General features: G+C 29.4%; 1 protein-coding gene across 9 annotated transcripts in view; it reads left to right on the forward strand.

The window, feature by feature from the left end:
* Positions 1-10,061: 10,061 nt before the first annotated feature.
* The window catches only part of LOC142319687 (KICSTOR complex protein ITFG2-like), a 34,434-nt gene continuing 18,412 nt past the window's right edge, over positions 10,062-26,083 (forward strand). For 2 of the 9 annotated variants that reach the window (XM_075357237.1, XM_075357239.1), the window contains exons 1-3: positions 14,588-14,884; positions 20,507-20,755; positions 24,026-24,149. The gene's annotated coding sequence lies outside the window, so the exon portion shown is untranslated. Of the gene's footprint in view, positions 10,159-14,585; positions 14,885-20,506; positions 20,756-21,667; positions 21,932-24,025; positions 24,434-26,083 lie in introns of those variants that run through there. The other 7 variants (XM_075357242.1, XM_075357243.1, XM_075357240.1 and 4 more) reach the window with 6 other exon arrangements.

Consider the following 26,083-nt stretch of genomic DNA (forward strand, 5'->3'; position numbering starts at 1 on the left):
GTATGTGCGATTGTATATCACATAACTCAAAAACGATTAGCCGTAGGATGTTGAAATTTTGGATTTAGCACTGTTGTAACATCTAGTTGTGCACCTCCCTTTTTGATTGCAATCGAAATTAAAAATAAAATTTTAATTAATAAAATATTTTGATCTTAAAGGGAAGGCACATCGGTTTGAATCAGACTTCATCTCCATTTGTTTTTTTTACCTTTTTTTTTAATTTAAATATATTGATTTAATATATAATTAACCCGTGATTGTAAAAAAAATTACAATACATAATAATTCAGTGATAATAAATAAAAAGTGACAAAAATAATTAGTGAAATAAAATGTTACTTTAAAAATGTATAAATATAATTTAATAAGAATTACATACGATATATATACATGTATACGTATATATACACATTACTCGTATTTGTATATGTAATAGATGTTGATGAAACATCTGATTATTTAATATTAATTGAAAATTATAATTTAAAATCGTATTATTTTTTGGATTTCCTAGTTTAATTTCTGTTTAATTATTCTGGAATTTTCTGTTTAATTTTATCCACATTAAAGTTAACTACAGAGTGACTGAAAAATATTCCCACACAAGAACAACATATACACTGAGGCATACGTGCCCGATCTTTAATAAATTGCAAATAATTCTAATTTTTTAGTTCATTACTCTTATATTATCGGACAATATTCTCCTTAAGTCGGAGTTGATCATCATTTCATTTAATTGTTTCTTGTTGCCAATCATTTAATCTTGCTTTCGTTTTATATAATTTTTCCGCTCTTAATTAGCGTACACGTTCTCTATTTTTCAAATTTTCTCTCTATATTCATCATCCCTCTTAATATTTTTATTCTTTCCTTGTCTTAACATTTTCTTCCTCTTCATATTTACCATCTCTCAATCTTTTTTTTTTTTTTATTGTTTCTTTAGTTTTATCATTTTCTTCCTCTTTATATCTTTCATCTTCTCCTAATTTTTGTTATTCTTCCCGTATTCTAAACATTTTCTTCCCCTTCATATTCATTTTCTTCCTCTTTTTTTGAGATATATTTCTTCATGTTATCTTTCTTTTTCCTGTATGATTATTTCTTTTTCATTTTTTATTATTCAGCAAATAATTCAATAATAAAATGTGAATATTTTACATAGCTAGGTCGAAATTAACATTTGTAACCAGTATACAGGAGTTCACTAAACGGAATAGTTTAATTATTATTAACTTTTGTTTATACGACACATCAGAAATCTAAAACTTTTGTTAATCAGCAACTCACGAAGATACGAATAACACTGATGTAGTAATACGAATAATAAAAGGAATTTTACTCTGTCCTACTATTTCATGTAAGATTGTTGAATTAATAATTGTATAAATATTTGATGTGAATAAAAACGAATATTTCAGCAATTGTGTAACACTTCATTAATAAATTAGAGGATCGTACTCACTTTCAAATGAAATAAGTTTATATGAAGTGCAGCAAAAAATGTGTATATGTAATTTAATAGGCGTACAAGGAAGTCATGCGGTGTCCACGTCAGATTTTTTAAATTTATTATTAATTCTGCACAAATTATAATTATATAAAATATTAAAGAGAATCAATTTTCACTTAAACTATAAATGGATGTATTATTATTATTACAGCCAACCATACACAAAGAATTTAAAACGAAATTTTCAATTTTTTTTAAATTACATCTTTTCTTTCTTTTTCCTGTTTAGCCTCCGGTAACTACTGTTTAGATAATTCTTCAGAGGATGATATGTATGAGTGTAAATGAAGTGTAGTCTTGTACAGTCTCAGTTCGACCATTCCTAATATGTGTAGTTAATTGAAACCAACCACCAAAGAACACACCGGTATCCACGATCTAGTATTCAAATCCGTGTAAAAATAGCTGGCTTTACTAGGACTTGAACGCTGTAACTCTCGACTTCCAAATCAGCTTAAATTAAATCAGTTTAAATTACATCTAATAATCAGTTTATATACGTAATCAAGGTCAAAATATAGTACATGTAAATACAGACCCGCAATTGTATATATGCGCGCGCATATACAATTGTGTAATTATTACTCTATTTGTTTAAATATCAAATCAGGGATTAAAAAAAATATATATTAATTTTTTTAGATGTAACATGACCTCAACGCTGTTACAGAGGTAGCTTCTTACTTGCCAGACTAAAAGTTTCGAATTCGTTCCCGGTTAGGATCTGGAAAATTTTGTAACAACGCAGTCCTTTATGACTTTAATAGTCATCAGTTGAAAAAGGTAAATAACAGAGCCAACCCACCCACATTTTTTATGACATAGATTATAGAAACCAGGAATGGTACGTAAGGAGGTAATAATTAGTATTATATCTAAATTTCAGTTATATCTAGTCGACCTCCATATTTTACGGTTAAGCCCGTCTATAATATTCAAATCAAATGTATGTTGTACGCGCGTACATACACTCACAGATCTATTTATAATGCACTTTATTATACATGTAAAGCCTAATTTAACTTTATTTAGATCTTTTAAAATATATTTCGTTGTTTTTAAATAATACTTGGCTCTCAATGAATGAAACAATTTAATCCAAAAATTATATTGAAAGTCATTAAGTGACATGGAATTAAATTTTGTCGGATCTCGGATTTTGTTGGGGTTTTTTTAATCTATTTTGTCACCTCCGTAATAGAACAACCGAATCATATACTGAGAGTTTTGGGTTCGATTCTTGGCTTGGACGCTAGCTCATATGTTAAATGCTTATTTGGGTATTGTCAATTAAAAAACGTTAATCATAGTCTGAAGAGTTTTACTCAGCTTGGAGAAAGGTCGCAGCTTCGTAGCATAATATGGTTACGCGAGTATCATTTTAGAAAAAAAAACATTGTTCATAACGGTTGACTGCGTCAACTAAGAAATTGACGCACAGAATTACTTGCGTAATGCTTTTGTTTCAGATCGCTTATATTCATATAAATACTAGAAACGGACTCGATTTATTCCTCACACAGTTAAATTTTACTTACGTAAGAATCATCTGTAAATAATTTGATAATAAAAAAATTGTAAAAAGAACCACGCTGGAAGTCTGGGGCTCGTTTTTCAATTTAGACGTAATCTTATAAATCTACAGGTTAACCAGTCTACCGGCCTCCGAGGCGCGAGTGGTAGCGTCTCGGCCTTTCACCCGGAGGTCCCGGGTTCGAATTCCGGTCAGGCATGGCATTTTTCACACACGCTACAAAAAAAAAAGGTTAACCAGCCTCATTGTCGGCCTGCGTGGTGCGAGTGGTAGCGACTCCGCCTTTCATCTGGAGGTCCCGGGTTCGAATCCCGGTCAGGCATGCCGTTTTAACACACGCTACAAATAATTCGTTTCATCCTCTAAAGCAATACCTGACGGTAGTCCCGGAGGTTAAACAAAAAAAAATAAAAAGGTTAATCAGATTAAAAAAACTGAAGATACTGGGTTCCGCTTTGAATTAGATGGTTTTTTTAATATTTCATTCTTAGTTTGCACATAAAAATAATTCTTAAGGCGACAACAAATTCAAAAATAAATAAAAACCATCAGACGGTTAAAAGTGAAAGTACAGTGTAAAGTTGCATGTTTTATTTTATATTTTTGACTTTATTTAATTTGTTTTATAAGATAACAGTCAATCCTGCTATTGCGTAAGGGATCTATAAAAGTGATAGACTCTGTTAACCTTGAACGTCGTAGTCCGTTGGAGTGAGGAATGTTTACAAAATAACTGTGTCAGCAACGACACGCTGGCTAGACAACACGGCAACAACTTTTATTTTCATCACGTATTATTAAAACAAATATTCTTTATGTATTTTATCTTAAATAATTTAATAATTTGAACTAGCAGACTCGCATGCTTCACTATGCTAGATTTGAGTAAATATAGATTAAATTGAACACAATTGAAAGTTAGATTAAAGCATTAATAAGATGACCATTACGGAACTTCACAAAATTTAACCTTTCCATTTTATCTTTTCCCCTTCCCTTCCCATTTCCTTTTCCCCATTTTCATTTTATCACGTTGTTTTTCCATTTACCCCGTTTATCTTTCCCTTATTTCCCTCCCCTTCCTCTTTCTACTTTTCTTTTACTCCTTTCAATTTTCTTTTCCCGTTGTCCCCTTTTTTGATTTTTTCCTTTTCCGATTTTTCCCTGTTTCCCTTTTCCTATTCTTCTCTTTCTTCCTTTTTCCCCGCGCTTAAATCGGTCCAGTAGCTTTTTTAGTCTATAGCGGACATACATATCGGAAACACTGAAATGGAATCGTAAAATATTTAGTACAGCGTAAACGATGGTAAATTGTCATTATTTAAGTAATCTTTTTACTACAGAATAAATTAAATATGGATAGGTTTTGTTTACTGAGAAATTTAACATTTTGTTTTTCAACAAATTTTGAAGAAGTTTCAGAACCAATTAATTTTTTTTTTTTTTTTTTTAGTTCCCGATTCATGGAGGATATTTACTTATTATGTGAAATTATATATTTTCAAATAAGGTTATAAAGAGTTCCTAGACTACAAAATCATTAAACGCTACTTAATTCCAGTCAAGGTGGCAGGCAGTTAACAGCTTGTAAACTTGTAAAGCAACAAAGTTAAGTATACCTGATTATTTTTTTAATAGTCATAATTTCTTTTCCTCAGAAAACCATTAAAATTTATTTAAGATAATCCAATTCTAATTGAAGATTAAAAGCGAACCAAATCGAACTGTTAGTTTTAAATCCTATTATTTTTTTGTTTTTGTGTGATAAAATTATTAATTACATTTAAAAAATACATTATATTAAAAATAGTTTTAATATAAAAACTATTAACTTGAAAATTAAAACTAATTAATTCAGATTAATAAGGAAATATTAGTAAAAAAAAAAACCTAACAGTATAAAATAAAAAAATAGCTGAATGTGATAGTGATTGTGTACAGTGAATGGAACAGATAGCGTAGTTGCTGTATGTATTCGATTAACTCGTCCATCCACCTGGTTCGCGCCGAATTCGTCAAAACAACTACGTGTATCAAAATGTGTATTATATTGATGAAAAATTATACTTTTTATAATATTATTAGCTTATTCCATTATATAAAGCGATGTAATGAAAATAAACAAAACTTACATAGTAATATTTTTTTCTGGTAACTTAATCTAAGTATTATTAATCATTAACGTTGTCGAATCAGTAGTAATATTGTTACTTGATTATTTATAATTAGCGTTTTCAGAAGTATTTTATATGAATCTAAACAACCCTTTAGAAAAGAATTCTACATGTAAACTAGGTAAGTTCTTTCAATAATAATATTTTATATTAAGACAAGTAGTACGCAAGTAAATAATGTGATTTGCATGTATGTATTATTATTTTTAGCTTCAACTAATATATTTTAATTCTTATTTTAATTTAAATAAAATAAAATTTATATAATTACTTTATAAAAATACACAATAAAAATAATTTGCTTTCAAGTAAGTACCAACCACTAGAAGAGGGATTGCTGATTCATTTGTAGATTTGAATTGCTGAATATTTGATTGTAATATTTTTTATAGTATTAAGTTAATATTTTATAGCAGTAGAGCTTAAAAAGACTTTCTAAGGTGAAAATATGTTTTCTATTCATAGCCTGAGTATAAATTCCCCCTTTTGGATATATTATTATGTATAATAATGTTTCATGTGTTTTTTCATTACATGTAATTTTTTTTTTAAACTGAAAATTTTCATTATTACATCTATATATATATATATATATATATATATATATATATATATATATATGTCAGCGATTTTTTCATGTATCCTCATATTCTTCTAAATGCAGTTCATTTAAAATTTTTCACATGACAGAATATATTCAACAAATATCCACTTCTCTTACAATCCTCACTCAAATAAGAATATTATATATTTCCATTTCCTTTACTCATCTGTCTTTCTTCTGCTCATTCTTTTCTTGGGTTTTTTTACAATTCTGTGTTATTATGAAATTTCTTTTAATTGGATACTGGATAAAACTTTTCTTATTGAGTATTTTAATCCCTCCTTCCATTTAAAGACCGAAATCACTTAATTTAAGAAAATTACACTTGTTATTGTAACTATTTAATTCCTTTTCTTTCCTTTTTTTGTTTTATAACATGTAGATATTAAAAACAAGTAAAATATCTTATGAATAAAATTTACACATTTAACTTGAAAAACTATGCAACCTAGAATACTGAATTTTGCATTCTTATCTAAAATGACAAATGATTGTATACAACTATATATACACATTTATTTAGTGTTCACAAGTATGACAACTCTTAATTAAATTTTTACTCCTTAAACAGAGAAAAATAAGATTTAGTTATTGCTTTTCCTCAAAACAATTCATAATAAGACCACCACACTTTGAAGCACTCAAGGGGCATATGATTTAATCAAAAAACTTTAATGGGAAGGGTAGGGTTATAATGCCTCATTTTAAAGAGCATTAAAAAAATAATAAAAAAATGGCCATAAAATCATAAGGCTAGAACAATTCTAATCAAAATGGCAGCCATTTAATGTTTTTCAAAAGTGGCCTACAGTATAATCTATTTCTGTGCTATGAAACCACCGCTTATTATGTTTATAAGCTACTATTGAAACTAGCTGTGAAAGGTATTAAATAGCCTCCATTTTGGTGAGAGTTGTATGATCATTTTTTATGTCAAAACTTTTGTTTTTCGATGCTCTTTAAAATGGTGTGTCATAACCCTTTTTCTTTACATTAAACTTTTTTCAATTATCCCCATTGTGGGTAGAGATGTGGTTTATGAAAATTTATTTAAAGTTTTATTATAATTTATGAACATATGTAATATATTTATTGTGTTTGTGTGTGTGTGTGTGTGTGTGCCCATGCGTGCACATTATAAACACACAATAAATGTTTCTGAGTGCGTCTGTATGTAATTAAAAGCAGCCTACATATTTATATGTAATAAAAGCAACTATTCTGTCCCTCCACCCAGAAAACACATCATAATTGAAACTGCACATTGATATAGTTGCTATCCATTTTAAGATCAGAATGTATATTTAAACATTTCTACCAGTGTAACTTCCTTCTTTTACTAAATAATTTTCTTCATGAAAATCTTTTTCTTTTCTTATTTTTTTTGCTTGTGATTGGACCTCCTAAGGATCTCGCATCCTGTCCTGACCTCTTTCTTTTATAAAATTCTTTCGTTCTTTCCTTTAATTTCTCTCTCCTTCTTAGGTTCTTCCATTGTTTCCTTTTCTGTTTCTTTGAAAGTTTAGATTTATCTACTAGTTTTATTTGTCAAAAATTATTTCATTGGAAATATTTAATAATTTTAGAACTTTTTCAATTTCTTTGAACTAGCTTATTTTGGATTTTTCATAAAGTAATTTTTTTCTTTTACTAGATTTTCCTAAGAAATTTTTTAGGCCTTCTTAACTGCTTAAGACTTCAGGCAAAGCTATTGCTTTTTAATGTCTTAATTTTTGATTTTTTGGATAAGGATATTTTATTGTAACTGTTTCTTTAAAATGATAAGCCGCTTCCATTTATTGTTTTGGCTTTTATTCCTTCTTTTTTAAAAAAGTCTCTTATAAAGTTAAAAAAGTTTACATAGTCTTATAAAATTATCAAACTTCATTTTACATGAGTGACTTTTTGACATTGTGTCAAGAAATCACTAGAACAATTTTCTTTTTAACTAATACACTTTAAAATGCTATTGTAAGTGCTAATTGAAATTTAGTCATGCTTTGTTACAGTTTGAGTCTTAAGTCATTCCCTAATAGTTTTAGACTAATTTAAACAATAAGAAATGATAAATTATTTTAAAACAAATAAAACATATTGAAATAATACTTTCTTCAACCTAACTTTACTTCACCTAATTTGATTAGATCATATTTAATTAAAAAACAAAAAAATTATTCTGTTATTTATGATGATAAAAAACTCATGAAATTAATTATACAGAATTTATTTGACAGAATTATAATAGTACTTCTGATAATAATAGCAATAAAAAGGATAGTTGAATTACAAAAATAATATAGTAGAAACATCAGGTTGGATTTATATATAAATCATTTGTACTCCAATTTTAATATTAATACTCAAACAGATTAGTCAACAGTATAAGTAGGATAAATAAACAAACTATCAACAATAAACAAACTGGAATCATTAATAAAACTATTAGCACAATATTTTGATCGGTTTAAAAACCAAACGTTGAGTGACTACATCAATCAACTTAAACTATTTGGAGTAGATGTATTAGAATTAATTACTAAATATGTTCAGTTGAAGTTTGATGAATGTAAACAGTTTCTTAATGCTACATTTGAAAGCCATCCTATTGTAAAAAATGCTATCGAAAGATTTCTTAATATAATTTCCAGTTGTAACATTTATTACAAGACAAAATGGTTTGGTAATAATTGAGGCACATCAGAAATATTGAAAGAAAGCTTACACCAGTTGTTTGATGGCATTAGTAAAATATTAGTAACATCTATAAATAACAGAAGAAGAATCATCTTTTCATATATCACCTGATTATAATTCTGTCAGTTCACTCAAGAGTTGCTTTTGTTATTAAGAAAAGTAGTACGCAAGTAAATAATGTGATTTGCATGTATGTTAATATTAATTACAAAGTTAGGTTTGGTAAGCACTAATTTGCGAATTTAATGAACTAAACGTTTATCATTTGCACATTTTTAGATTGGAATTTGTTTAATAGCTTTCCTAATTTTGATTAACTACCTGATTATCAATTCTCTCGCTGCTTCTAAAAATTATACAGCTACATCAGTTAATATAAAAACAAGAATGATGGTAAAGGTGTTAAAGATTCATTGACTATATTAATCTGTTTGAACCAATGAATTAGTATTAGTATAATGGAACCAGGGCAGTTTTGTTATTCGACAAACATTTTTGGCCTAGAGTATGCATATAATCATAATTTATTTTATATAAAATCAATTAAAATAGATTTATCAATAAAAAAGCAGATTGGTAATTGATGTTGTCAAGCTCTTAATGAAAAACTATTAATAAACCATAGTGTGCAGTATACTTTATTTTACGTAGAAGACATCTTACGTAATTAACAGTATCATTGTTGAAATTCTGCATTGGCAATATTATGGACTTTCAACATCATGACCCTCGAAGGAGAAGACACCCAACGATCCCGGTCACCACACCACCCCCTCCATTCCTAGCCATAGGTTGATTTACTGGAGGTCATCTTTTAAACCCTCTAAACTTGATAACAACACACAGTCATCAGTTTGGCTTCTGTCAGGATGCTACCGATGCAAATGTCTTGGCAGACATTTTGATCAGTGTATTTACACAATCTACTATCACCTTAATGTGTCCTCTTCCAACCACATTAGTGTAACTTACAACCCACAACTATAAAACTAACCGATTTGTGAAAGTGCAACCCCCGTGCCATCATCTAACATCGAAGGTTTCATATTAAAACTTTCCATAAACAGAATTTGTTTGCATGTTCTACCGGTTGTAGAAATATTTTATAGCCGACAATTGTGGGTATTTAATCAGTGTTTTTATTCCACAAAAAGTGAAGATTCAGCAACATATATGTACAATTAATCTAAAGCAAAAAAGGAGACAAACCAGACAACATCATTTCTGCTACTTTTTACTGAAAATGTTTTAGACTCCAGTCTAAAAACTGTTTTCATATTCAATCACTGTTTTCAAATCGATAACACTGTGAAACTGAGAAAGGAAAAATAAATGGGAAAAGAGAAAAAATTAAATGGCTCTCCTGAATCTGATAGGTTTAGAATAGTTGATATAAAAATGATAATGGTTTTTTGTAAGAAAGGCAACCTTTGTTTCTTTCTTTGTAGTCAAATCAGCCATCTCTTTTTTAAATGCATATACATTTCCATAATTAATAACTTTTATAGTAATGAATAAATTACTTTTTAATTTTTTCAGTGACTGGTTGGTGAAGATGTTTTATCAGTTTTAAAAGTAAAAAATAATAAGTCCCTGTTCCAGTCGTTTCTGAACACCTTAATGAAATAAAATCCAGGTAAAACATTTGATATTACATTGAAAGACAAAATAGTGCATTTTTTATTACTATCCAACATTATAACAAACATAATCTTTACTTTCTAAAAATTTCAAAGTTATTATTATTTTTCATATTTTTGTTGAGATACTTTATGAAAATAATTTTTTTTTTAGATCTGTACAATTTAATTCTTTAATATTGTAATTAAATTTTAGTCTTTTTACTGAATTTCTTTAATTTAGATTTTTCAGATAATCTAATTTTGCTAATTTTTCAGGAGAGCATTTTTGTGGTTAGATTTTCTAATAAAAATCAACCGATAATATTCATTTTTGATTTAATAATAATAAAGTTTTAACTGTTGTTTTTTTTTTTTTTTATATCTCTTAGTGCAGAAATATACACTATTTCAGTATGATAATCGAAAAAAAAAAAATTATGGCCTAACCTCAAACTTTACTAAGGAACAACATGATAAGTCCAAGACTTTTAAGGTTCTTTTTGTGCATTATGCTTGCTTATCTTCATAGCATAGTTCAGGTAACATAAAGCAGCCAGGTTGCAGTTGTTCTCCTTCATATATTTCTCTAGGTAAATTTCTGGAAATAACAATTTCTACCAGGATTTTTTCGTTTTCTTCTTTTAGTTTTTGAATTTCTTCAGCTGAAAATTCATTTCTTTGCCTACCTCTTTTTGCTATTAGTTCACATCTGTGGGGTGATGGGAGTACTGGAGCTGTAAACCACGGTCCACTGTATGTATTTCTGAATGATATCAATACTGAATGGTCTTCAGGTACTTTTAACTCCTTAATAGGCCTTGAACGATATGAGTTTCTAAGACTCGTACTGTTTGCTAAAGTAATTATATTCTGATGTAATCCAATTACTTCATATAGCGATGGTTAGTGACAAGCTGTATGAAAAACTTCAAGCTTCATACCACTCTTCTGGTACTTCAGTTCTTGTTTTCCGATTCACTGAACCAATGTCTTTGTCACACGCTAAATAGGAGTATCCTCTTTTAGGAAATATGATCTTCACCACTTTGAATCTTTTTACAATATGAATAAGATGGTGTGACACATTCTGATTACAGACGTTTTCATTTTGTCCTCCACTTGAGTCAAAAATATTTCTAATTCTCCGATGGATGGTTCAAGTACATTATTAACGAAATGATGAATGAATGAGCATATTTCATCACTTCTTTTCTTTCCTGACATTTCAGGGTTCATGTAAAAATAGCTTGAGCTATCAGGTAAGACACGAATATTAAAAATAAAAAGCAAAAACTGATGTCTGTAATATACATCATTCGTAAATATATTAGAACAATTAAAGTTTTTGCTGAAATTATACAAATAGCTTCTTTATTTCTGTTTTCACTTTTCCTCACAGAATTTTTTTAAATGCATTTTTCTTTTATAAAATACCTTTGGTTTTTTTAAATGTAGTTGGTGTTGTATTTCAAGTATATAGATTTACTGTAAAACCGGTTAAAAATCTAATTTTAAAAATTTTAATATTTAAAGGCCAATCTCCTCTGAGTAGTTTCAATTAACTGGTTTTTGGTTTCAATTTTCAAAGTTTCAGCTATGTGAACCTGTAGAATCTTTTCTTTAGCTTTGTAAGCATCACAGTAACTGCACATATCAGTATGTGGATATCAGAAATTATATTGAAGTTTCTATTAAATAGGTTAAAATAGACTAATATAGCCATTTTTATATTGTAAAAGCAAGAAAGAATAAAAGTAGCCAGTGAATTCATAAAACCAATACACTCAAATCATTGGACTGTCAACATATGGGCCTGTAAAGGATCCTCCCTTGTTCAGAATGGACATATAAGGTCTTTCCCTGTATACTAACCTTAAAACATTGCATATATTGTGATTTACAAAGTTTTATCCCTATATTGTTTTACCATTACATGGCAATGAATTCCATAAGTAAAATGAAAGAAAAAAACAAAAAATGAACTTATAAGATTCTTTGCCTATAGTCTACATAATATTATGTTAAAAAAAAAATTATTTTTCAATGGTTACCAGTTTTATCAATAACTACCTGATAAGAGTTCGCTTCACTCACCCTTCCTGTTGTTTCTCATCCTCGTCGCCAATTGTTATGTGTCTACTTAAATAAACACACGTGTTTTCAAATGATAAACAATATTTATTTATTATAATATAACGAACAGTTACAAAGGAACTTTGAAATGCATATTGATAAAAACTGTCTAAATCATCACTCCCATTCTTGATACATTGTTTGCTTATATTGATATAAACCAAATGTTTATAGCACCAGATCATCCTGCTACCAATGAGCTCACTGAATGCAATATACATAGTTTTAAGCAAATAATACAGGCAATGACTTTATCTAAACTACCCAATCAAGAGAAAATTTAAGAAATCTTAATATATTATATATCTACATCTGTCTCATCTGGTAAATCTCCATCAGAATAATAAATAAAATAAAGATTACATATTAAATTAGACCTGAAACTGACACCATCACATACACCTTCACCTTCCAACATCATTCCAGTGTGCATCAGCTAAGTGTGGGAAATCAAGTACAAGCAAGGTGGTACCCCTCTACTGGCAAATCAATGTAGAGACTCGGAACTGTAGTCCAGAAGCTGGAAAACATCACTACACGGTTAACGTTGATGGTGACGGTATTTCCTGAAGCGACACATTGATCTCTACTATTTGTGTCTATCGATTCTAAACCAAAGAAAACAGTGACATTTGCTTTGTCACCAAATACATATGATGAACCAAGAAGAGATCCTCCAAAGGTGTTTCACTTTATACCTTCAAAGGCCATGCGGGAACCTCAAGAGCAACCGGTAGTGCAGCAAAAACTTATTTTGAGACGATCAGAAAGGGGAATATAAACTGCCAACAAGACTTCAACATTACAATGTATCCTTGTTATACTTTAACGATTTAAATCGGTAAACATGTATCTAAATTCAATACTCTTCAATGTATAATCAAATGTAAATGTATTTTTCAGTGTAACTTTTCAATAAGAATGGAAGACTGTTGTATCCCAACGATCAAACAATATTGATGTAAGCCGACGATGTATCAAGAATGGACAGTTTTAATCAGTATCCATTTCAATGTTCCTTTTGTAGTTGTTCATTATACTATAATAAATAAATATTGTTTATAATAATGGTACCCCTCCACAGGCAAACCAGTATGGGACTCAGAACTGTAGTCCAGAACCTTGGAAAACTTCACTACATAGTTAAGGTTGATGGTGATGGATATCTACCATATGTTGGTAGTTAAGGTTGATGGTGATGGAGATCAATGTGTCTAAAAAGACACATTGATCAACTACTGAGAGGTGGAGGGTCAACTACTCAGTGCAATGTGGAAGGTAGCATTTGTGTTTATTTAAATACAGACATTCCCATCTAGCCACCGTCTAGATCCACATTGTATTCATTATCCCTGTGCTTGTGAAAATAATACTGCTTAATAACAATTTATAAAAATCATCAGCTCATTGTAATTTCTTCAGAGCATCAGTTTTGTCAACACAGGACTTGAAACTTTGAGTGATGTGAAGTATATGGGTTTCAGGATAGTCAGCCCCATCTTAAAAATGTAGTTTTAGCTGGTGCACCCTCCCTTCGGAGAGTAAAAAAGTATTTTGTATGGTTCTCAGCATTATCTACAAACACCATAAGGAGACCATACTTCATTTATCAATTTTCATTTTATTTTTTAAGTAACTGAAGGTTAATGTAACCAGCCATGTCATACGCACAATAAGAGTGGCAATGGGTGTGTTAGTCGAGTTGCCGGACCGTACACCATCATACCTTTGAAGCTACTTTTTTTTTTATAACTGAAAGAGATATTGAAAGAGACAAACATATCTTTTTTTTATACAAAATTTAATTTTTAAAATGTTGTTTAGCTGCCATAATTCACGCTACTTATTCAACTTATTCTATTCAGTCTTAATTTTGTGGCTGTGAGAATTTTTATGCCATACATTATACAACCCATCTCTTTGAGAACTGGTAATGTACAGCCAAATTTTATCCATGCCTTAAAATAAATAACAGATTTTGATTGATTAATATACCTTAATATAATATCTAAAACGTTATTAAACTGAAAATCATCATTATCAAGAATTTCCCTCCAGTTATATTCTTGTAAATATGATCTTAATCCAGGACCTCCTTAAAATCCTTTACAAATTATTTTGAGTTAAGTCCTTAAAAATAGCTATGGCAAAAGCCCTATGATCATTAAAATGTGTCAGAATGACAGCATTAGAAATATTGTGTGTTTATATAAAATTGATCAAAAATGTGATCAATACAGGATGGCCTATCGTACGTAACTCTTTTATCAGTATATAATATTGTTGTTTATCGGCGTAAAATTGTACTCATTTTCGTAGTGATCGGAGCACATAAAATCCACGGGCATTCGTATTTAATTTCGTACGGATTGCATTTGGTGTTAGGCTTCATCGGTTCGTTCTTTAGTTTATTTGGATTGATTCGTTTGTTTTATCGCACACTCTGACTGATATTTAAAAAAAAAATATCGAGTATAAAGTCTCGAGCAATGGTGTTGTTTTCGTGCTGGGGTTAGAAGTGCTGTTTGTGCCGTGTTGAATTTGTTGTAAACATGGTAATTATGATTTATTTTTGTGTAGGTCCGTGTTGAATTTGTTGTAAACAAGGTAATTATTAACGATATATTTTTGTGTAATTGCTTTTTATTTTTTTTGTAAGTAAAAATAATAAATATTGGTGTATATTTTATTGCTAAGTTATATCGTTTTCTGTTCAAGTATGGATATTCACGATCCCAAAACATTAAGAACACCAAGTAATAATCTCTGAACCAAGGTCTTTTTTAACCATTTGATATCTGATTATTCAGTATGCTTTTCACAAAGGGAAAATTTGACAGTTGATGAAGGGGTACGTGGATTTAGAGGCAGGATAAGATTTCGTGTTTATGGCATAAAACTACATATTGTTTGTGGTTGTAGCAGAAGTAAATTTCAATTTGAAATTTACTCGGGTAAAAATAACAAAAATTCTATAATTTCTCTTTTCCAAAGACTTCTTTCTGATTATCTTGACAATAGTGAAATTAAGAACAGTTCTTTGAGTTATGAAATTAAAACTACCATTTATCAAATACCACCGCCTCAGAAAATAAAAATTCCACCATTATGGATATATGTTCTCTCTGTTTTTACTGATGTTGGAATAATCATCGCATTGGTTTATTTATTATATAAAGTTTGTATACATTATTTTACATCTTATCCAATTTGAAATTTGATTCAAATTAAATATTGTTGACATTTAATTTCTTTTTTGTAGTGATGGATTAGGCATATGAACAAAATCCTTACAACTGTGCCAAATATTTTTGCCGTATAAACACTAAGCATGTGTTTTTTTTTATAGTCATCAAAATTTTTTTACATAAATTAGTACTTTTAATAATCAGTGTATGAGATTTAAAACAGCTTCGGACCTAAGATGCAAATAACAAAAATAGGTCTGTTCACGTTTAGGCTTTGACATTTAAATTTACGTAAATGTTACTATTGACACAATTGTTTTTGCAGTATACAGTAATTAAATACCATAGACTATTTTTGAGTATATACACAGATTTATTTAATTCTTTCATATCATTTAGGTTATACTATTTGCACAAATTTTTTTTATAGTCAGCATCTGTTGAATTTTTGTTTGTAATTTGCAAATGAAACTGTCTCAGTACTACTCACTTTAGCATTGTTTCTTTATATATAAATAATATTTCTCATTTTTCCTACTGTAATGAATTATGTAAATCTCTGTACATTGTAGCTTTTATTTAATTTATAAGTGGATGGAACATAATTTATTCATAACAGCATCTGTGAGTAAATTCTCTTAGTATGTATTTGTCTGATTAACAGTTTTATAATACTATGATCTAAATAAAGAACTATATTTTTATCATATTTCAAACACATCACTTAATGAATAGTATTAAATCCATCTTTTACACCATTACCTGTGTAGTACATAAAAAAATCAATTATATTCAAGTTTTATCACATAGAAAGCACTTTTATTAAAAAAAAAAACTAAAGTGAAATAACACTGATAGTAAAAAAAAAACATTTTTTTAATGTTTCTCTAAGTGTGATACCATTTCTTGAATTACTTTTTTTCGTACATTACAGATCTGTAAATACAATTTTTCTATCACGCTTAGTTTTAAGTGAATTACACTTCAAAAAAAATTAAGGAAAAATATAGTTAAAATCTTTGCATGGCCATACCTGTGTTAGAATGATTTCGCTGATGCTTTTCTTTTATAAATAGCCATCCTAAATTAATTTCCAACAGTAATCAGCTAGCATGTAAGTATTCCATTTCCCTTTATATAGTGGCTTTCCATCACCGAAATGTCTTGATGGAAATGTTCACAGTGTTCGTCACTTATGTCTGAGGTGGTCTGGCAAAAAATCCAGATGTGAGTGGAGGAAATGTATTTTCAAAGACATATTACATCCCATAGCTTGGATGTCCTATTCGCAAAGAAAACACATGTACGTAGTATAGCCTAATTGCATGTCTAACAAAATAGCAATAACTTTCAAATCATCACATATGTACTAGCTATGTTTTTATAATATATTTTTTCAAGAATGTCTTTCATCACATCATATGTCTTTCAAATTAATACCATAAGCAATTGATATCGAAGGATATTTGTTACCGTTATGTAGTAGAACCACTTTTAAACTATACTATGAAAAGAAGTCAGTCCTTAGGTTTATGAACTTGTCCAAAATACAACATAAGCTCATCAATATTGGTGCAATAAACTTTCAAATCATCGCATATGTACCAGCTATGTTTATATAATATATTTTTTCAAGAAGGTCTTTCAACACATCATATGTCTTTCAAATTAATACCATAAGCAATTGATATCGAAGGATATTTGTTACCGTTATGTAGTAGAACCACTTTTAAACTATACTATGAAAAGAAGTCAGTCCTTAGGTTTATGAACTTGTCCAAAATACAACATAAGCTCATCAATGTTGGTGCATTAAACCAAATTATTTTCATCAATAAAGTACTGAAAAAGTTCTATTTGTTGGCTTCGAAAGTCTGAAATTTTTGTATTTTTTTGAAGTAAATTCCAACCTTGCAGTTTTGATCATAATAGTTCAGCTTAATTTTTGAAAAATTTAAATCCATAACCAAGTCATTTAATTTACCTTGTGATATACTATATTTACCTTGCTCGCTCTTCAGTATTAGATATGTCATATATGTGACTATGATATGATTTAATTCTTTGTCTAGTATTGTTTATTTATAGCTTACAAATTATGTTAACAAAGTTAAACAATAAAAAATGAGCTAACAAAATACAATATAGAAGCTTAATATGCTATCTATACATTGAAAAATGAAAAACATCCTTTAATTAAAATTGTAATTTTTTTCAAAAATAGTGGGTAGTAGGAAGATTCTGAGTTCATATTCATTTTCAGCATCAAAACACAGATTAAAATATCGGGTGTTAGAAAACAAAAATTATGTTTATCAGTGAAATCATTTGGTAATTACAAAAGCAGAAATAGTAGACTTCTTCTTGCAATCTACTCTTAAGGGGCCTTGTTTGCCACAGTTCCAGCAGACTGGTTGACCCTTGTTCTTTGAAGCTACAGTAGGCAATCTTCAGTCTCCCTTTGTAGTCGTTCCAGTAACTGGCGCCTTCACGGAAGTCTTACTGACCGCTGACAACCATTCTTCGATGATCAATATGGTAAGACAGTGTGCCGGCTGCCTCCAGTCACAGAGCCTAAGCAAGAGCATCGTTGACTGACTTCCCCGACCCAATAAGAAGGCAATTCTTGATATCGGCGTCCTGTAGCCTGTCGATGAAGGTGTGTGCTGCCTCCTATTGAATGTATGCCGGTCGGAGCTCGTAGCTGTTCGATAACGGAAGCGAATTCCTGCAGCGTCTCGGTCTTCTGGACTCGTCCCCGTAGTTCATACCTGTGGAAAGCCGCCAAGTTGAGCTGTCTGAAGCGACCCTTCAGTGCTGCGATGACTTTTTTATAGCCAGTGGTGGATGGTACACCCTGAAGAACTTCCGCTGTCTGGCCCTAAAGTGCCTGAAGATGGAAAAATAACTTCCGAAAGTGCTAGAACATAATAATTAATTACATTGGTTGGTAAGAGAAATTATAATTTATACATTTTTATATTGTGTATATACCAACGGGTCATGCTAAATAAAATTGTTCTAAAACTAAACTTAACTCATCTTTCCTGGAATATTTATACTGCTATCCTCTTTATCTGTAGAACTAGATCCAAGTTGAAACGTGAGAATGATTAACAGAGTCCTTACATTTTTCCACAAATTCCTATCCTGGTCTGGTAATTCTTCTCATAGTAATCCTTTTACCTTTAGTAAAAGGATTTTTTTGGCCTCTTTCTGGATTCTTCCATTATTATATTTTCAACTACTTTCTTCTTAATTGGCAGGAATCCGTTACTCAGGTTCATTATACCGGTCTTGTTACACTATTATTATTTTTTTACTATATTTAATGTATTAGAATATTACATCCATGTTATAATTTTACTGAATTATAATCAGTAGTAGGTTTATTTTATGAAAAGTTAGGAGTGTATCTTACAGTTGTATAACCTTTCAATGTTGTGACTAATATTCCTCTCACCATATTTATTGAAAATAACTCTCCCATAAACATTGAACATTGTCCTCAAAGGTAAAGATTAAGTTAAATTAGATTAAAAAATTATAGAGATTATAATGTTTATGTTATCGTTTGTCAACTGCCAAATTGGATATCAAGAAACTTTTTATGATGCGAACATATGAAAGAAAATAGTAATGGTGTTACATTGCTAACATTACCACTAATGAAGGATGGATGGCTCCTTTTACTATTAAAACTAATATTACAGTTCTGCCTGATTAATAAAATTATCACAGTCAGCTATTCTCTTAGGATCTGTCTAGCACAGGATATCAGATAACTCATAGCTTAATTTCTTACTATTTTTACTTTATATCATAAAAATATCTTTATCGCTAAAAATAAATTTTAATCCAAATGAAGGATCATGATATAACTGTCTGAAGTACTAACTGCAGAATTCAACAATTAGAGATATGATTTACATTGTCCTATCACATAATATTTATAACAATCAATTTTTGCTACTATATGAGGATTTACAGGTGGTGTTAATTTTGTTCTGTTTGTTTCTTCCTCAATGGCAGTTCTCAGCCACCCACATTATCAACTGATACAGCTCTCTGAACTTCTACAGTACTTGTGTAATCGCCACATATGACAGGATTTCTATGAGAATTTTGCTGATTAAAACAGACTTCATATGAACTTTTTCCTGGACGTCAGAATGATCATTAATGATTCCTTTAACATTTGATATATTCCAGCATTGTTTTCTTATACCTATAAAAGGAGATATTGATTAAATTTATTCCCATAAAACTAACAAATTAAAATAAGAATGAAAATAAATGTACCACCAAATACCTTCTGAACTCTAGTCATATCTCAAATCATCAAATTTTCATTAATAAAGATTTTAACTGAATTCAGGTCATTGATCAATCGATCAACACATACAGTAAATAATTTTGTGTTGACCAAAAGTGATATAGCAGCATGTTTCATTTAATCCAGTTTTGCCCCGCACAAGTCAATTGAATTTTAAAAAGGAATAAAGTAACTTATTTTCTAACAATATGTTTATACTGACCACTTACTCTGATATCTTAAAATTCAAAATCAGGTGCAGTGTTCACTATTTTTTAGAAATTTATTTTTGCTACATCTTATATGAAATTTTAAACTTTCAGAGGCTTTATCTTGTTTTTAAAAGAGTGAATTCCATCACTTTGACACCTAAGATCTATTTAAATATAGATTTATTAAACAGAGATTAAAGCCTACTGAATTCTGAAAAGAATTTTTTTGTGAAATCTTCAGGGATAGTTGTTCCACTCTCTGTAACAATTTTATTTTATAAATAATGCTGTTGAAAGGTTTAAGAAAAAATCTTTCTTCAAAAGCAGAAAAAATTCAGTAAATTTGTTACTTCTTTTTCTGGAGAGTAAATTTTTACTACTTTTTCTGGAGAATTGATAGAAGAGGTTCTGATGTTTTTTTTTTTCTAAAAACTAAGTTACGTTTATGCTTAAGTAGAAAATAAACAGCCATGATATTAATCTGTTTTATAAAAAAGATTTTTTTATAAACTAGCCACTTAAATGGCTAGCTAGGTGAAAAGCAGAGCAGAGAGACTGGTCGTAATCCTTTCTCTACAAATCTGGTGAGGACTATTACTGCCTAATCACATCCTGCTCCCCACCAGAAAAATATTTGAAAATAGGAGTACCCAAAATAAGAAAAGTGGAAGAAACAAATTTGAGTTGCGGTAACCAAGGATTCCAGAGTTTCAGATCAGAGATGTAATGGCATAGTGCGAATATGTGTAAAGATTATATACAGGTATGTGCATGAAAAGAATTAATAACTAACCTGATTTCTATGCTACACTAGAATCACTGAAAAAATAAAATTATGTGTTAGTGTGAATGGTGGAAATCACAACCGTTGAACTGCTTTATGAATGTCACAAAAACAGTGCTAAGTTCAACTTTCATTTGACTTTGTTGCCTTTTTGATGTTTATAGTATTACAAATTTATGCCATAAAAAAAAAGAAATGCTTTCAATAAACAATTGTAACTACACTTTCCTGGTCAGAAGTGACAAACAAAATTAATATAAACGCAGTATAAAATGTAAAATATTAATTATATATAAGCTAAAAGCAAAAAATAAAATTAAAGCTATAGAACAGTGCACATTCAAAAACGTGATTACTTGCAAAAGATATGTATGATCTACCTCAGGATCAATCGCCTCAATGATCTAGTTTAGTTATAATGCTATATATATATATTTTTTTAATATGAATATGTTTATTAGGACATCAGTAAAACTAATTAATTTTCTTCAATTTGCCTCTAATGTTCTGAGAATGTATCAACTTAAAATAAAATCGGTTTAATGTAATGTATAATGTTTAATTGTTTGTTTAATCATTCACTAAATTTTATTTAAAGATTTTAGATGAACTTCTTAAAAACGAAATAATGCTACGTTCAAGTATGTTTTTACCATTGTAGGAAAAAATTCCACTTTACCCACTTAAAATTACGTATAAACATTGTGATTTTGAAAGTACATTCATTTATTCTGAAAATTTTTAGTACCGACCTTGAATAGCCTGTTAATTATAGTTTAATAATAATTACTTATTTCCCTAACTGATATAATAATACAGAATCTTAACAGTGTTGAATTAATATTGATGCAGTGACCAATTATGATTAACTACTTAGTGAAAATATTTCAGGTAAATATGAATCCCTTCTATATTAACATCGATGATTAAAGTTACGACCATCACGATCACAAAGTTCATGTCAAAGGTCATGACGATCACAAAGTTCTCTGTTTGAAGAAAGAATTTTGTCGAAATGTTAATTAAGTTTTTATTGTTACTTTTATTATGGTGATATATCTACAGCAGAAGATAAAGCTTTAAAAAGAATAAATAATATAGTAGAAGTGTTACCTAAACATCCAGAAGGAACAGTGGTATTTTTGCACGGAGTAGGTGAGTTATAAGATTTTCGCTTATACTGCACACATATATTCAGCGGTAGAACTTAAATTAGATTCCTTAGTACTTACAAAACAAATCACATTTAGCAGTTTACAATATATTATAAACTTACAATTTAGTTTTCTTGTTAGCGGTGGTTAATTAAAATTACCAAAATACCATACGTGTAAAAACGGGTTTATCGGTAGTGTATAATGTTTTCTGTTAAATCTTTTATTAAATTCTACTTAAAGATTTGAAATAAACATGTTAAAAATAAAAGAAGACTGTTACACTCAAGTATGTTTTGCTACTGAAGTAAAAAATTCCACTTTACTCAGCTAAAGTTATGTATAAAGAGTATATTTAATATAAAATTTGTAATATATTTAATGTAAATTTCGTAAAAGCTAAGATCTTTGGGAGAGCCGAAAAAATAAATTTATCTAATGATATTTCAAAAATTAAAATATCATTCAGTCGCTGAAATAATGAATGCATTATCAACACGAATAATTCAATTACTCGCTGCTAGAGCTGTACGCAGAAGCTGACTCACTTAAGTCAGAGATGAGTAAATCTGTGTTAAAAATATTAGTAGTAAGTAAATTTAGTGAATAGACTTAGTAACAAAAAGTACTTAGTACTTTTTTTTAATTGACATTTGCAAATAAAAAATTGATAAGAGATATTTCTTTAAGATTTTATTTTTTGATACAAAAATAATGAATTACCAGTACGTGATTTAAGAAGGAAAAGACGTGTTAAAAATAGTTGTTAATTAATTATTCGTTTACTGCTTATAGGTTTAAAAATATTAACAATTAATATATGGAAATTGTTCTTCCAATAGATTTTTTTGAAGCTACGCAACGCCATCAATGTAGTTACCGGTGGCATTATTGTAAATAATTTTTGTATTAAAAACGGTTTGGGAACCCTGTTTAGTACATAGTCAAACAACATATTTATGTTGCGTTTGTATCTTCACCGTATCGTTTTGATAAATGTTTGTAGTCTGCGTATTGTTGAAATGTGTTTTCACACGCTCGTGTGAAAACACACTTCAACAATACGCAGACTCGTGATAGTTTAGTCTCCTGATGTTAGGTGTTATGGTGTTTTCCTTTTACTATTGGTTTTCATTATATAGAAGTATTCTTAATTTTTGCGAAGGAAATATGAAATTAAATACTTTTTATATAATCGAACTGGATATGTGATTGAAGTTGTAGATGTTTATTTAGAATAAATTTAAGATGGAATTACAAACCATTAAAATGTATAGTTTCATTCTGTATGAATTGTATAAAAATGTTTTAGATTTGTCTCCTATCTGTGTTTGCATTTGCAAGTAATTGGCATAGTTTGACCATGTTAAATAAATGTACCAGCTCTTTTATACATTATTTGAGATACATCCTGTATAAAATACCAACTGATACAACGTAAAAAAAAGGAACAACCATTACAAATAATTAATTTTTAATCTTATTAAAGAAATATTTCTGTTTTTTATCTCACATATACTGGTTATTTTCCATTTCTTTTTTTTCTCTTTTATTACCTCAGTTAATGATTGTAATCATTTTTGTAGTCATATGAAATGCATAACACTTTTTTTAGGTCTTCATTTAAGAGCATTAGTGAAATGTCATGCAGCATTAAAACTGAAGAAGGTAAATGTATGCTTAATAGGCTGATTTGATATGCTATATAAGACTAGACTACCTGTAGGAGTAAGTTTTTCTCCCTATTTTGAACTCAAATTTTTACAAGTGCAATCAAATATTTACAACCTTCAGAGCAATGTATACATCTACTTTTTAATAACTCATTCTCTAATTCTCTACTAAAATTCAAAATTTCCTTCACCCATCTAAAAATTAAAAAACACCTTTTGTTTTCAATTCTTCCACAATTAAACTATTAAGTTTTAGTTAAGAATTCCATTAGTACAAAAAACATTGATAATATGTAACACCAGTCCCCGTTTGATATTTATTCATCAAACGGGGACTGCCACATCAGCAAGTTTTCTTTTATTTCTCAATGACTTTAAATTGGAAGTGAAATTCAAAGATTTAAGTGTAACTTTTAATTTAGGCGATACCAGACTGGGCTTAAAAGATGGATCGATGCCTTAATGGGTAAAACTGAACTACTTTATAAATTACACGTAATATTTCCCACATCTGCTGAAATTTACAGTAAAAAACAAAGAAGAAAGGTAATCCATCTTAATACATAAAAATGTCTATTTATTTGTTTTGTCTACTTGTAGGAATGTTTGTCAAATTAAAGGAATAAATCATAAAAAATTATTTTCTTAAATAGCTTTATAAATAACCAGCTTTTATTTTTGTGTATAACTTATATATAAATAATATATTATTAATTATTCTTATAATTATTGTTTTATTAAGTAATCTTTAATTATTTATTATTGTTTTATTTTTATTTATATTTCTTAATATTTAGTCTGTGATATGATAAAATATGTTATTAATGCCATTTGTTGTTTTATTATGTCTTTACCACTTTAGTTCTCTATTAATTCTTACAACAGAATATTTATTTAGTAGTAAATTAAATGGTTATTGAAATAAATCTGAATATAGAAAACGAGATGTTAAAAAAATAAGTCTTCTAAAGAAACATAAGATTTTTTAAATTCTACTGTAATTTAAAGATGGATATTTTAGTGGGTAAATTGGTCAATTTATCTTGGCGAAGACTTTAATCTTATCAAATTGTTTATAGCATCTGACTTTATTTTGGGAATGTTTTTAACTACAGATTTCATTGACAATCCATATTATTTGCATTGGCGCAGATAATATGGATTTTGAACACTTCCCTGCAAACTACATTAGTGGTTTTACATTCAGGTGCAAAAATGACCACAGACAATCCCAAACATGCCTCCTAAAACTGTCCATGAGCGTTAAAATAGTTCACTAAAATAATATATAAGACACCATAATTTATTGTTAAGAAACTGCGTAAAGTTCATCTTAGGATAAACTTCAAAAATTAATGCAAAAATCTATCCAACTGTAGTCAACTCGCATAAATCTCCATAAGTATAAAGTTTTACTGTGTCATCAAAATACATCGATACACCCATAGTTTCCACCATTACTGTCGGTACATTATAGAGGATTCGATCCAGTAATTATTTATTTGTTAGCACACTTCATACGCAGTACTTGCGTGGAAAAATTCGTACAATAGCAGCTGAAAAGACACGCTTCCATTGCCTACAACTTTAGGAATTTGTGGGTATTACAAGGTGCTACCCAAAAGTTCGGGCAACACGAATGAAGACTAATAATGACTTTAAGCATTATTAGTCTGTAATTATAATTATTACAAACTAATGTCCGTAATAATTATTCTGGGGGATAATGACCCCCTCCCCGGAAAGCATCATGTCCACAGATTGGTTAGAGACGATATTGTCGATAGTAATAGTGATATCTCAGGGAATGAAAGTGAATCTGATAATGTGGGTTTCCTAACGGAGAATATACCATGGCAAACTCTATCGATTTGTGCACACCAGAAAATAGTTTGCAAACCCTTGGTGTTTTTGGTTTTTAATAATGATCTAAGAACACTTTCTAATCAGTTTAATCATCTTCCTGTGGAAGAGGCCAGTGAGCAAACTAATCGGTAGGAGAAGGTTAAACCTTCACCAATTGTATTGTATAGTGTCACTGACGCATGGAAACATTATGAATTGTTAAAAACAATCGTGACCAAATCCGAGTACAGTATGTGTGTAATTTATAAAAAAACAACTGAGAATAATGCTTATACAAGGATTATTCAATCCCTCGGAGAACGCAACCTTATAGGACATGCTTTTACCAGAAAAGACGAGAGGTCGTTCTGGATAGTACTACAGAATTTACACTTCTTGAGTCCAGTCCATGTGATCAAGGAGGGAATTGAAGATCAAGCCCAGATGGTTTGAAGCATCAACACCGTCATTGAATTACAAAGGAACAGATACTAATTGTTTTTATTTACCTAAAATTTCAAATTTGTAAAAAAAAATGTTCAGTTTGAGATATATTGACAACTGCAGTGCTAGGTTTGAAGAACCTAGGTGTCCTGGGATAACCTACCGGGTTGGTTTAGTGGTGAAAACGTCTT

The sequence above is a fragment of the Lycorma delicatula genome, chromosome 2 (assembly GCF_047948215.1).
Source record: "Lycorma delicatula isolate Av1 chromosome 2, ASM4794821v1, whole genome shotgun sequence".
Taxonomy (NCBI): Eukaryota; Metazoa; Arthropoda; class Insecta; order Hemiptera; family Fulgoridae; genus Lycorma; species Lycorma delicatula.